This window comes from Dendrobates tinctorius, unplaced genomic scaffold (assembly GCF_039654945.1).
Source record: "Dendrobates tinctorius isolate UK_male_01 unplaced genomic scaffold, ASM3965494v1 ptg000258l, whole genome shotgun sequence".
Lineage (NCBI taxonomy): Eukaryota > Metazoa > Chordata > Amphibia > Anura > Dendrobatidae > Dendrobates > Dendrobates tinctorius.
In genome coordinates this window covers 1449878-1462116 of record NW_027361925.1, presented here as the reverse complement: position 1 = coordinate 1462116, position 12239 = coordinate 1449878, and the positions used below count along the sequence as shown (strand labels likewise).

The 12239-nt window shown below is 48.2% G+C and overlaps 1 long non-coding RNA gene across 1 annotated transcript; it reads right to left on the bottom strand.

Moving 5' to 3' along the window:
- Positions 1–278: 278 nt before the first annotated feature.
- On the bottom strand, positions 279–1598 carry LOC141069312 (uncharacterized). The gene is made up of 2 exons (XR_012226536.1): positions 1499–1598; positions 279–442 (listed from the first exon to the last, which is right to left on the bottom strand). It is a non-coding gene; the product is annotated as an uncharacterized lncRNA (long non-coding RNA).
- Between the last annotated feature and the right edge of the window lie 10641 nt (positions 1599–12239).

Sequence of the window (12239 nt, the reverse complement as noted above, 5' to 3'; positions counted from 1 at the left end):
ATAAGTGGGACAGTGTGGAAGTTATATATCATAAGAGGGACAGTGTGGAGGTAATATAACATAAGAGGGACAGTGTGGAGGTAATATATCATAAGAGGGACAGTGTGGAGGGGATATATCATAAGAGGGAAAGTGTGGAGGGGATATATCATAAGAGGGAAAGTGTGGAGGTGATATATAAGAGGGACAGGGACATAAAAGGGACAGTGTGGACAGTGTGGAGGTGATATATCATAAGAGGAACAGTGTGCGAATCATATTTTGTTCCGGAAGCACAGTGAGGGGCAATTATTTATTTGCAGGAACAGCAGAGGACATATTTTCATTCATGGTGCTTTTTAATGACTCTTTTAAGGGCACCATGTCATGATGTGCTGTAAAAGGCTGAAGAAGAGGGAATTCTGCCGAGACGTGGTTATGGAATCTCATCACAGCGTCTGTTCTACAAGGAGACAAAAAAGATGAGAAAAATTCCAGTCAGAGAAGATGTCACTTTGAAGGTCCCTGGATGTAAATGTTTATTTGTGATACCAAGTCACATCAGTGTTGTGGTTCCCATATGAACTACAGTCTGATGATGGCTGGTAACAACAACTCCCAGCATCTCTTTACCATTGTTATGGTCATATTGGGAGTAGCTGGCTCATGGGATGAAAGTGTACATGACGGGGTCTGACCTGACATTGCCATTGGTCACTGAACTAAGCGTGGTGATGTACTCATGTACTGACAATGGTTCTGGCAATGTGTCTATGTAAGTACCCCTTTAATTTTTTTGCGCCCTTTGGGATTGGTTCAGTATGACAATATGACCCTTGAACTATGCAAGGTTGTACACTTTTGACATAGATGGTTAAGTGAGGTCAGTCATTTAAATGGCCACCTGTCCCATAGAGCCCTACAGTAGATTTACTTTACAAGACAAAGTGATCTGTCCCTGTAAGAATGGAAAACTAGAAAACTACAAATAAACAATCTGCTAATGTTTCCTGCACGGTAATTGCAGCTTCAGGTTGGATCTTGTAACACGCTGCGATATTAAAAGACTCTAACATGATGACGCACATAAAGTTTAATATCAGTTTATATTACGTGTTGTGCTGGTGAAACCGCTCATTATACAGGTATTCTCATATTATAAACCTGAAAATGTGGTGGCCATTGTCTGTACTTGTAGATTTACAAGAACTGTGAACATTATCTAATTACATCTGGATTCATGAGACTCCGAACAATTAGCTCAGCGTATTCTCTGCTCTCATGACCTAGATAATACGCTCTGGAGACCAAACGTTATCAGCTTTGGAATATATGTTCTCCTGGAGACCGAGCAGATTTTCTGCTGGTCGCAGAGATTCAGGAGAGAAGGACACAATTTACGCACTGGAAACAGTTTTGTCAGGGGTCAGTGAAAATGCCCTCGCGGCCTCCCATTATGGAGAAGAAATGACCAATTCATTCATATATAAAGGGACATATTGTGATCGCCATTACTGACCTCAGGATAGATCCCAGCACCGTACAATGTGCATGGAGCACAAGGCTTTATCGCACGCATTTACCTCAGACTATTCACAATAACTTCTGACAGATTTTCGCTCAGAAAGGCTGCACTTGAAAATTGGCAGAATCTCAAAGTCAGAGGGAAGTACAGACTGTTCTTTGCCTAAAACAAAACAGGAAACTTGGCTTGGCAGCGCTGAGCTGGACGTCCTCCATCCTCCCAGCCCAGCAGGTGGAATCTGCTCTTAGAAAGTTCTGACTTCAGAACATAAAAGGGGCCTAAGTCGACTTTGTGATATGATAATTTAGGAAAAATAGTACAAATTATAGAATTGTATGATTAAAGTCATATATACTCTATATAAAACCTATTTAGATATTGCATATTTCTCCCAATCCCCCAATGTTATGCATTCTCCTACCTCGTGCATGGTATCTCAGAAGTGGATCTAGGTTTTCTGCCACCCGGGCAACAATTCAGTTTGGCGCCCCCAAGCACATATGCGATTTACACACTTAGTCATGTACCCACGAGCTGCTCACCCTAATTCTCTCAATGCTCAGTGATAAACTGAGAGAAACAGAAGAGAAGCTCGTTGTCACAGGACCATAAGTATGAAAATCGCATGAGCAATGTAGCCATATGATATGTGCTGGAACCTGCAGGGCTGAATCCTGACAGTGAGGATATTACATGCTGTTAGCATTGGCTGCAGGGCTTCATTTTATAATTAAAGGGCTTCTCCACGTTTGAGATGAAAGTCTGCAGTGACTATAAGGGTAGGTGCACACGGTCAGCAAATGCTGACCTGCAGCGTTCAGATGTCAAGAAATCTCATGCCCACTATCCATGCACAGACGCCTGCAGCTCACCCACGGAGAAGCATGTGTGGCATGTCTCCAGACCGCAGCATGTCTTTTTATCTTGCAGATGCGAGTCTCCACAAGATGAAGTCACCCGTACAATGTATTGGATGCGGTGAATCTACACGGTTCAATGAACACACGCAGAATCACCTGCGTTCAATAGCTGGAAGCGCTTTGGATACAGCGGACATGTGCGGTGTCCAAAGCGCTGCTGATTGCTGATTATGTGCGCCTACCCTTACTGACTGCATGCTTCTGATTTCTCAAAGTGCATGCACTGCACAGTTTTAGGATTCTCCATTGCAGAAGTAAGCGATTTGTATACTTCTGGCCACCTTCTGACTATATGTGTACTGCCTCATTCAATTCATGCTCAGTGAGTGAAGCCACATGTCTAGTCAGTATGTGACTGTATGTATGTAAATGGCCATCAGAATTGAATCCTGACATCGTGCAGTGCGCACTGTGAGAACTCACAAGTTTGCAGTCACAGAGAATGACTGCAGATGCATGAGAAACTTGGACAACCCCTTTAATACTTCTAACATAAAAAAATACAAGAATTAGTATCATAAAAAAAATTTACATCCAGCTACCTGATACATGACTTTGTCTCTGGAGTTGTTTTATCTCTTCTTCATCTTGTCCAGACTCCTATGATGACTTTTCACATCCACAGCTCGTCTCAGCAGACTTCCATGGGACGCCCTCACACCCAGGGCTGTGGGGTACTCGGTACCAGGCCGGTCTCTCAGAGGGGATTGTCACAGGAGCGGTGACCCGGTCCGTGGCCCTGGGCACCCATATAAAAGGGGTTGAGTTGGGAATAAAGTTTATAAGTGATTCGTGACGCCACCTGTGGTGTTGGGCAACGGAGGTGTTAAGCCGACGCTGCAAGCAGATCCTCTGGGACAGATGGTGTGGTGCAGCAATGATGTTGTAGCCCTCCACAGGCAGGGCTGTTGGTCCCAGGGCAGTGTAGCGGAATGTTTAGGAAGAGGGTGCAGTGTTTGGCACAGAGATGTAGCAGTGCTGAGGATGTTGCAGGAAGGAGGCATGGACACATCAGGGTGCAGTTTATTTACCTTTACTTGGCAAACACAGTCCAGGGTCCTGATTAAAAGTGGCACAGGAGCAGGCTAGCCTGGAACCAACTCAGGGATCTCTCTATCAGATGGGTTGGGTAGTCTCCTTCCTAGCGCTGGCTTGAGGTACATCCAGTACTGTATTACACTGAAGTTCCTCCTTCTTATCTTCTCTTAGAACTACCTCGTATGGCAAACAGCTGTAGCCCTCTATCTCTCTTGGCTCATCTGTCACTGTTGTGCCTCCGAGTCTTAGTTGGGAATCGAGCATTTACAGCTTCCTATTCCTCTGGTTTCTGTTGCAGGACCTTCAGTATCCATACAACCATGGAGACCAGGCTCCAGATCATGCGCTATCACTGGGAGGGAGCTCTCTATATCCAGCTCAACCTCCTGCTTCTCTCCACATGTCTACACTCTTTGCCCTCCTCACACTAACTCCTCATTTCCCTTCCTGCCCCTCAGAGAGCACTCCTCCCCCAATTCTGGTTCAGAGCTCCCTCTGCTGGCCAGGAGTGGGAACTGTGTTGCATGACATGGTTAACTGTCAGAGAGACCCTTCTTTGCCTCCAAGCCTGACATCACCCTCCCTGGAGGAAGGCAATGCCACTGTGGCGACCATACTCCTGGGAGCGCCACATTCCCCCTAGTTCAAGTCAGTACTCCTGGACAGATAAAAGAAAAACATATAAACATGTAAACAATATGAAGGTCACAAAATTTAAGAAAAAAAATGAAAAATTTACAAAAATCAAATGCTCCAAAAATAGTCCTGTGATGATAAGTCCATGCATCAATGTCCATGGTCTATTTCTGGGCAACTGGTGAACTATGTACAAGTTGGTTTTGACCACACAAGTTCTGTGGTCCAATGTCCATCAAAACATGAAACAAGAACTTCAAAAAGGCTTCTTACAGATTCTCTGTAGGCACAAAGCTTGAGAACAGTTACATATATACACAATTTCAACATTCACATAAACTTATCTATACACGATATCTGATGGGCAGTATACCTTGTGTAGTACGGGTAGACCTGCGTAACTCTGGTGTGGGCAAACTAGGTAGTATTCTCCTATGGACTCTTAGTCCCACCAGGGGCATGACAGATTCACCACTGGCAGGGCGAGGGTTCTCTAGCTCCACTGCTGGTATGGCATCTGCTACCCGAACTTCTTGATTTTCAGAGTTCTCATGAGTCACTTCTTCTTGTACTACCAGTTGGGGAAATGTCAACACTGGCACCACTATGGCATCATTTACTTTAGTCCAATTGGCAGGGAATTCTCCAAGTATAGTGCTGACCTTTTCTTCTTCTATGGGTTGGATGTTATTTTGTTCTTCCATTCTTTCCTTTAGCTGGTCGGGGCACAATTTCAAATGATGCCTTGATACTGCTGCTGAGGTTTCTCCTCCATCTTTACTAATAATATTGAAGGCTAAGGAAAAAAGAGAGCGCAATAGGGTCTTATCCGGGTGGTGAATCAAATAATTATAAGAAATCCACTCACCTATTCCATGAGAAATGAAGGCATAAGAACCAACTGTCAGCCTGCTGCACGCCCGAAGGTCCACTCCGTGACCGCCAATGTGAATCCTTATGGATGAAATAACTTTCTCGGACTTATTGTGCGCTGCTGGACAAAGTTCAATTTAAGACGACTTGAGAAGTTTAACTGTTTAATTCCCAACGCGTTTCGAAGTGTGTAATACTTGTCATCCCCTGAGGAAGAAGTATTACACACTTCGAAACGCGTTGGAAATTAAACAGATAAACTTCTCATGTCGTCTTAAATTGAACTTTGTCCAGCAGCGCACAATAAGTCCGAGAAAGTTATTTCATCCATAAGGAATCATTACTAATAAGGCACACCTTGGTATTGTCAAAATTTGAGGGTAGAATGGTGTAGGGTTCAGCTTCCCATTGGTCATCCAATTTATGCAGTCTTCTTTTCCTCTTGAGGACTTGTTCTCCTGGTGATAAGGGGACTGCAGGTGCATGCTGATTGTAGTTCCTCTCTTGTTTTTGTCTTGCCTGAGCTAGACTCTTTTCCACACAATCTTGTACTCTTCTGTACTGTTGCTGCCTCTCTGTGTCCCAGTCAGCATCTGGTGATGTCACTTCAGGTGTCAGGACTCCCATATCCAAATCAATAGGCAGTTTACCAGGTCTTGCTCTCATTAGGTAGGCTGGAGTGCAGTTGGTGGAATTCACAGGAATGTGGTTGTAGAGGTCTACAAGATCTGGCAACTTTTCTGGCCACAGATTCCTCTCCTCCAAAGGCAAGGTCTTCAGTAGGTCAATAACTACCTGGTTCATCTTTTCACACATGCCATTGGTCTGTGGATGGTACGGTGTTGTCCTGATCTTCTTGCAACCGTACAAGTTACAGAATTCCTGGAACACTTCTGCCTCAAAAGCTGGACCTTGATCTGTAAGCACTCGCTCTGGGTATCCATGTGGTCTACAGAAGTGCTGTTGGAATGCTTTGGCTGCTGTCCTGGCCGTTTGGTCCTTGACAGGCACAACTACCAGGAATCTTGAGTAGTGGTCCACGATGGTAAGAACATAGATGTAACCTGAACGGCTTGGGACCAGCTTCACATGGTCTAGGGCGACCAACTCAAGTGGCTGTTTGGTTATTATTGGCTGTAGAGGAGCTCTCTGGCTGTTTCGATCGTTTCTGCACAGGTTACATTGTCCACACTCCCGGCACCACTTTTCAATGGCTTTCCTCATACCAGCCCAGTAGAACCTCTCCTGGAGCAATGCTTCCAACTTCTTCCATCCGAAGTGGCCAGCTCCATTGTGGTATGCTTCCACGACCATTGATGCCTCTCTCTTTGGGACTACCACCTGCCAGACCAACTCATGAGAGTGGGCATTGATACTCCTCCGACACAGCTTTCCTTCATAAATGAACAGCCGGCCTCTCTCCTTCCAAAACTGCTGGGTTTCTTCAGGAGCATCTGACTCTGGGCGTGAGTCAGCTTGTGACAGTAGCTCCTTCACCAGGCGGATTGCGGGGTCGCTATCCTGCGTTTCTGCCCAGTCATGATGGGGCAAAGGATTTAGAGTGACCTCTTTCAAGCCAGACCGCCTGTTTCTCACTCCTTGAGCACGTTGGGCCGCAATTGGCCGGTGGAAGGGAGGTAACTCTATTTCTTCAAGAGCCTCAGGGACTTCTCCTGCATCTGGCAGATTAGGCATTCTGGAGAGCGCATCAGCATTGGCATTCTTATGCCCTGCCCGGTACTTGATGGTTAACTCATAGTTAGACAGCCGAGCCATCCATCGCTGTTCCAGTGCACCTAGTTTTGCAGTTTCCAAGTGAGTCAATGGGTTGTTGTCCGTGAAGATGGTAAACTTGGCTGAAGCTAGGTAATGCTTGAATCTTACAGTCACAGCCCAGACTTTGGCGAGGAACTCCAGCTTGAAGGAACCGTAGTTGTCAGGGTTCCTTTCAGTGGGACGAAGCTCCTGCTGGCTTAGGAGATCACCCTTTCTTTGCCATTCTGTACCTGTGACAGTACTGCTCCAAGTCCCACGTTGCTGGCATCAGTATACAACACAAAGGGTTGGTCATAATCTGGGTAGGCCAGAACTTCATCTCCTGTGAGAGCCATCTTCAGTCGGGTGAAGGACCTCTCCAACTCCTCAGTCCATTCAAATGTGGAACTTTTCTGTTTGGCTTTCTTGGACTGCCCCACCAGAAGATTTTGCATAGGAGTGGCTATTTCATTGAAGCCCTTGATGAACCTTCGGTAGTAACCTACCAACCCAAGAAATTGGCGTACCTCATGGAGGTTGCTGGGCTTCGGCCAGTCCCGGATGACTGTGACCTTGTCAGGATATGGTGCCTCACCTTCTGCACTCACTACATGACCGAGGTACTGCACCTTGGGCTTCAGGAGGTGGCATTTGCATGGCTTCACTTTCAGGCCAAAGTGGAACAAGGCTTCAAACACCTCAGCCAGGTGCTTCAGATGGTCTTCATAAGTCTTGGAGAAAACAATGACATCATCAAGGTACAACAGGACCGTCTCGAAATTCTTGTGTCCCAGGCAGCACTCCATCAGCCATTGAAATGTTCCTGGGCCAGTGCAGAGCCTGAATGGCATATAGTTGAACTCACAGAGACCCATTGGGGTAGTAAATGCTGTTTTCTCCTTGTCTGCCTCTGCCACGGGAACCTGCCAATACCCACTAGTGAGATCTAAGGTGGAAAAATAGTTAGCAGTTTTAAGTGCAGCTAATCACTCCTCAATTCTGGGTAATGGGTAGGCATCCTTATGTGTAATGCTGTTAATTTTTCTGTAATCAACACACATTCTCATGGTACCATCCTTTTTATGTACAAAAACTATTGGAGCTGCCCAGGGATTACAACTGTCTCTGATAACCCCCGCTTCCTTCATCTCTCTCAACATACCTTTGGCACATTGGTATTGTGTTGGGGGTACAGGCCGGTACCTTTCTTTTATGGGTGGATGATCTCCAGTGGGGATATGATGTTGAACCCCTTTTGCCTTCTCAAAATCTAGAGGGTGTTTGCTGAATACCCGCTCATACTCCTGGGTTACTCTGTAAATCCCATTCTTTTGGTATGAAGGGGTGGAGTCAGTCCCCACCTGCAGTTGCTGACACCACTCCTCCCGCTGCTTTACAGAGCCACTGTCCTCCACCTGGTCCGATGAGACCAAGGGCTCTGCTGCCTGCATTGCATTATTACTGACAGTGAGCAGCTTAGCAACTGTGGCATACCGAGGTATTGTGGCCTCCTCCTCCCCGCAATTCAAAAGGCCTACTGGTACTCTCCCTTTACGTACATCAACTACCCTTCTGGCTGTCAGGACAGTGGGTCTGCTATCCAAGTACACTGGTTCTACCATTGCCTGGTAATCTTTTCCTCTGAGGCCTATGGCTGCCCGACACCAAATCAACATTTCACACCTGGGGGGTATTGCAATGGGGAAAGCATCACTCACTCTGATGCTGCCAATTTCTCCGCCAGAGAGCTCTACCTGCTGTCTTTCCATCAGGGCCTTGATCTCCTTCCGCAGGACTCGTTGTTCACTGGAACCAGCAGTCTCAGCCACCTGTTGCAACAAGACAATAACCTCAGAAAGACAATTTTCAATTACATTTGTACCAAGAGTCATCATGGGATTACTTTCTCGTCGATCAATATCCACAACTATCAGACCTTGAGATTTTAACTCTACTCTACCCACTTTAACAGTAATTTCTTTACATCCCACTTGCGGTAAAGACTGACCATTACTGGCAACTACTGTCAGTTCATCACTTGGGCCACGGGTAAGTTCAGAGTCAGCCCAATACCGCTTGTAGAGGATATAGGGCATAGTGGTCACCTGGGACTCAGTGTCCAGCAAAGCGTTCATGGGGATGCCGTCAATCACCACTGGAAGGATCGGTCTCCCTCCAACATACTTGGCTCGCCAGTTCCTTGGGCCTTGTGGTCCTACTCCTGGGGGTTGGCCCTCTGCCCCAGGGGTTGCTCGTTTAAATAACAGAATCTTGCAAGGTGACCTGCCTTGCGGCAGTGACGACAGATGGGACGTCCATCCTGGTCATAGCGATCGTGGTTCCTCCCTTGGAGTGGTGGGGTTCTCCTCTTCCAGAGCCACGGGACATCCTCTGGACTGGAAGCAAGCTGGATCTTCTCCTTGGAGGACACCTGCAGGGACTGCACGGTATTAGTAAGTGCAGCCATCCCTTTGGTCAACTCCTTGGACCTGAAGACGCAGCTCTTCTGTCGGATCTTTATCCAGAGTCTGTGCATCAGCCTCCACAGGGATGGAAGGGAAAGATGTTGCTTCCTGGTGGTAGGTGATCGCTTGGCGCCTAGGGGGCGCTGGACAGCTGACAGTTGGTTCCTGCAGCACCTGGATAGCCCTGTCCTTGAAATCAGCAAAGTCTAGACCAGGGTTCTGTAGGGCTATGATGCGCAGCTGTGCTCTGTGGGTGCTGGATAGGAGTCCCACAATGAATTGCTCTTTTAAAAGTCCATCTACATCTTTCACACTGTCAGGGTCAATCTGATTGACTGCTCGCAGCGTCTCCTGCAGGTTAAGAGCGTAGTCCCTTATATTGTCCTGTGCTTTCTGTTTACTTCCAAAGAACCTCATCTTGATTTCAGCTGCGGCGCGGGTGTCAAAGGTGCTTCTTAGCTTAGCCAGGATCTTTTTAACAGTCTCTTTGTCAGTGTCCTGCCAGGCTTTTACTTCTCTCTGTGCTGCACCTGTTAGCTGCCCAATCAGGAAGTTCACCTTCTGGCTTTCAGATAGAGGATACACCTCAAGCAAACTGCACAGTCTCTCTTTAAATTCACTCAGGGTATGTGACTCCCCTGAATACTGCGGTAGCCAGTAGCCAGGCTGCTCCCGGTATGTAAGGCATAGACAGCGGCATTATGGGGACCGCTGCAGTGGGCGCTGTTTCTGGCGGTGCCCTGGAAGCAACACTGGCTACTGGATTCAGCGGCGCTGTGGGGTTGGTGGGGGCGTCCACCGCTGCATCGACGCGTGCCTCTGACATTCTCCTTCCCCCCTAGTTAACGGTTGCCAGGCCACAGGATTGAGCGGCTTAATGGCTGTAGGCCTCAGCTCCTCCCCTTCTCGTGCGCTGTTCTCTCTTCCCGCGCGGCACTTCACTTACTCGCGCTCTTCGGTAGGCTCCACCCACGACGGCCCGCGCGCGTCAAGCAGCGGGATAATGGCGGCAATAGTGCCAACAGTCCACAGTACACAAAACAGTCTCTGGCACACAGGACCTTGGGATACCGGGCTCCGTAATCCTGTTCGTGACGCCAAAATTGGACGCCTTCACACCCAGGGCTGTGGGGTACTCGGTACCGGGCCGGTCTCTCAGAGGGGATTGTCACAGCAGCGGTGACCCGTCCGTGGCCCTGGGCGCCCATGTAAAAGGGGTTGAGTTGGGAATAAAGTTTAGAGATTCGTGACGCCACCTGTGGTGTTCGACAAGGGAGGTGTTAAGCCGACGCTGCAAGCAGATCCTCTGGGACAGATGGTGTAGTGCAGCAATGATGTTGTAGCCCTCCACAGGTAGGTCTCTTGGTCCCAGGGCAGTGTAGCGGAATGTTTTGGAAGAGGGTACAGTGTTTGGCACAGAGATGCAGCAGTGCTGAGGATGTTGCTGTCACGTCTCCGTCAGATTTGGGGCCTGCTGTTCCGGTCGCAGCCACTAGGAGGCACCGGACCGCCACTTCGCCGTCAGACTCGGGGACGACTGCTCCTGCCTCGGCCACTGGGAAGCGCCGTGGTTCTATTATGTCACCGTCAGACTCAGGGCTTTTGGTCCCAGTTTAGCCACTAGGAGGCGCCGGTCTGTCACGTCACCGTTGGATTCAAGGCCTGCTGTTCCGGTCACAGCCACTAGGAGGCGCCGGACCGCCACTTCACCGTCAGACTCGGGGACGGCTGTTCCTGCCTCGGCCACTGGGAGGCGCCGTGGTCCACCCGTGAGTTATGGTGGTGACAGAGAAGTGGCTCCTGCTCAGGCATCTGGTGGGCGCAGGCTCCGCCCCTCTGTCAGTCATCAGGGGGTTACTGCATCACCGTCTGGCCTGGTCCTGGGGGCGGCCCTAATGACATCACCAGTCCAGAAACCTGTGAGGGATGACCTGATCCCTCAAATACCTTGGGACTGGTCTTGCAAGCTGCTGGATATATTCTTGGTTCCCCTGTGTGTTACTTAGTGATTGATTTCTGTTTGACTCTGACCTCAGCCTGGATTTCTGACCCCTCTTTTGCCTGACGATTCTGTACTTCTGCTACTCTCCTGGTTTGTGACCTTGGCCTGGATATTCTGACTCTACTACTTCCTAACGATTCTGTACCTCTGCCGCCCTCCTGGTTTTTGACTCTGACCGTGGCCTGAATTTGACTCTGCTATTGCCTGCCATTTTTGTACTTCACTCTGACGACCGTCCTGCTCTGGCCGCTGCTCATATTCAGACAGCTACCTCCTGGGCTCTGTTGTAAATCCAGATCCCTGTATAGGGGTAAAGGGTATCAGTGTTTCTCGGGGTGTTGCCTGGCTGCAGCCCAGAACCGCAGACGGACGTTACATTATATCCGGCCATAAAATTAACTGCTTCTTGTGTATATACCCAACATATACAAAAGCAGTCTCCCTGAACTTTTTTTTTTTCCTTCTTCTGACTGAGCTGATTTTTGGCCTGAGCACCTGTTGCATTGCACAGCCTGGAAGATCACTCTCATTTTCCTGGACAACTATGCGGCAGTCTGGAGTCTTCAGGGAGAGAGCTGCACCTCAGAGATCCATGCTCCTGGCATGTCGACCTCTGGGCAACTACTCTGGCCATGGTTGCCCAGAGGTTCAGGTATTGCCCGCAGATGCGGCTAAAGTTTTATTACCCATTTCAGTTTCATGTGGTCAGAAAACGCTGTGTTTAAACGTGTATGTGGATAGTGGCTCTGAAGGAAATTTTATGGATTCCTTGACTGCTAGGAATCTGGGTGTAACACTACTAAAACTTAATGCCCCTATTAAAACCACGGCTATTAATGGCACGTCCATTATTCAGGAGGGGGTTAAGTTTGTTACTGCCAAGGTTCCTATGTCTGTGGGAGCCTTCCACACTGAGCTGGTGTCATTTTTTGTGATGGACAATTTATCCTCTGCAGTTATTCTGGGTATGCCATGGCTACGCCAGCACAATCCTGTCATCGACTGGCACTTGGGTGACGTTGTACGCTGGAGCCCACAGTGTCAGA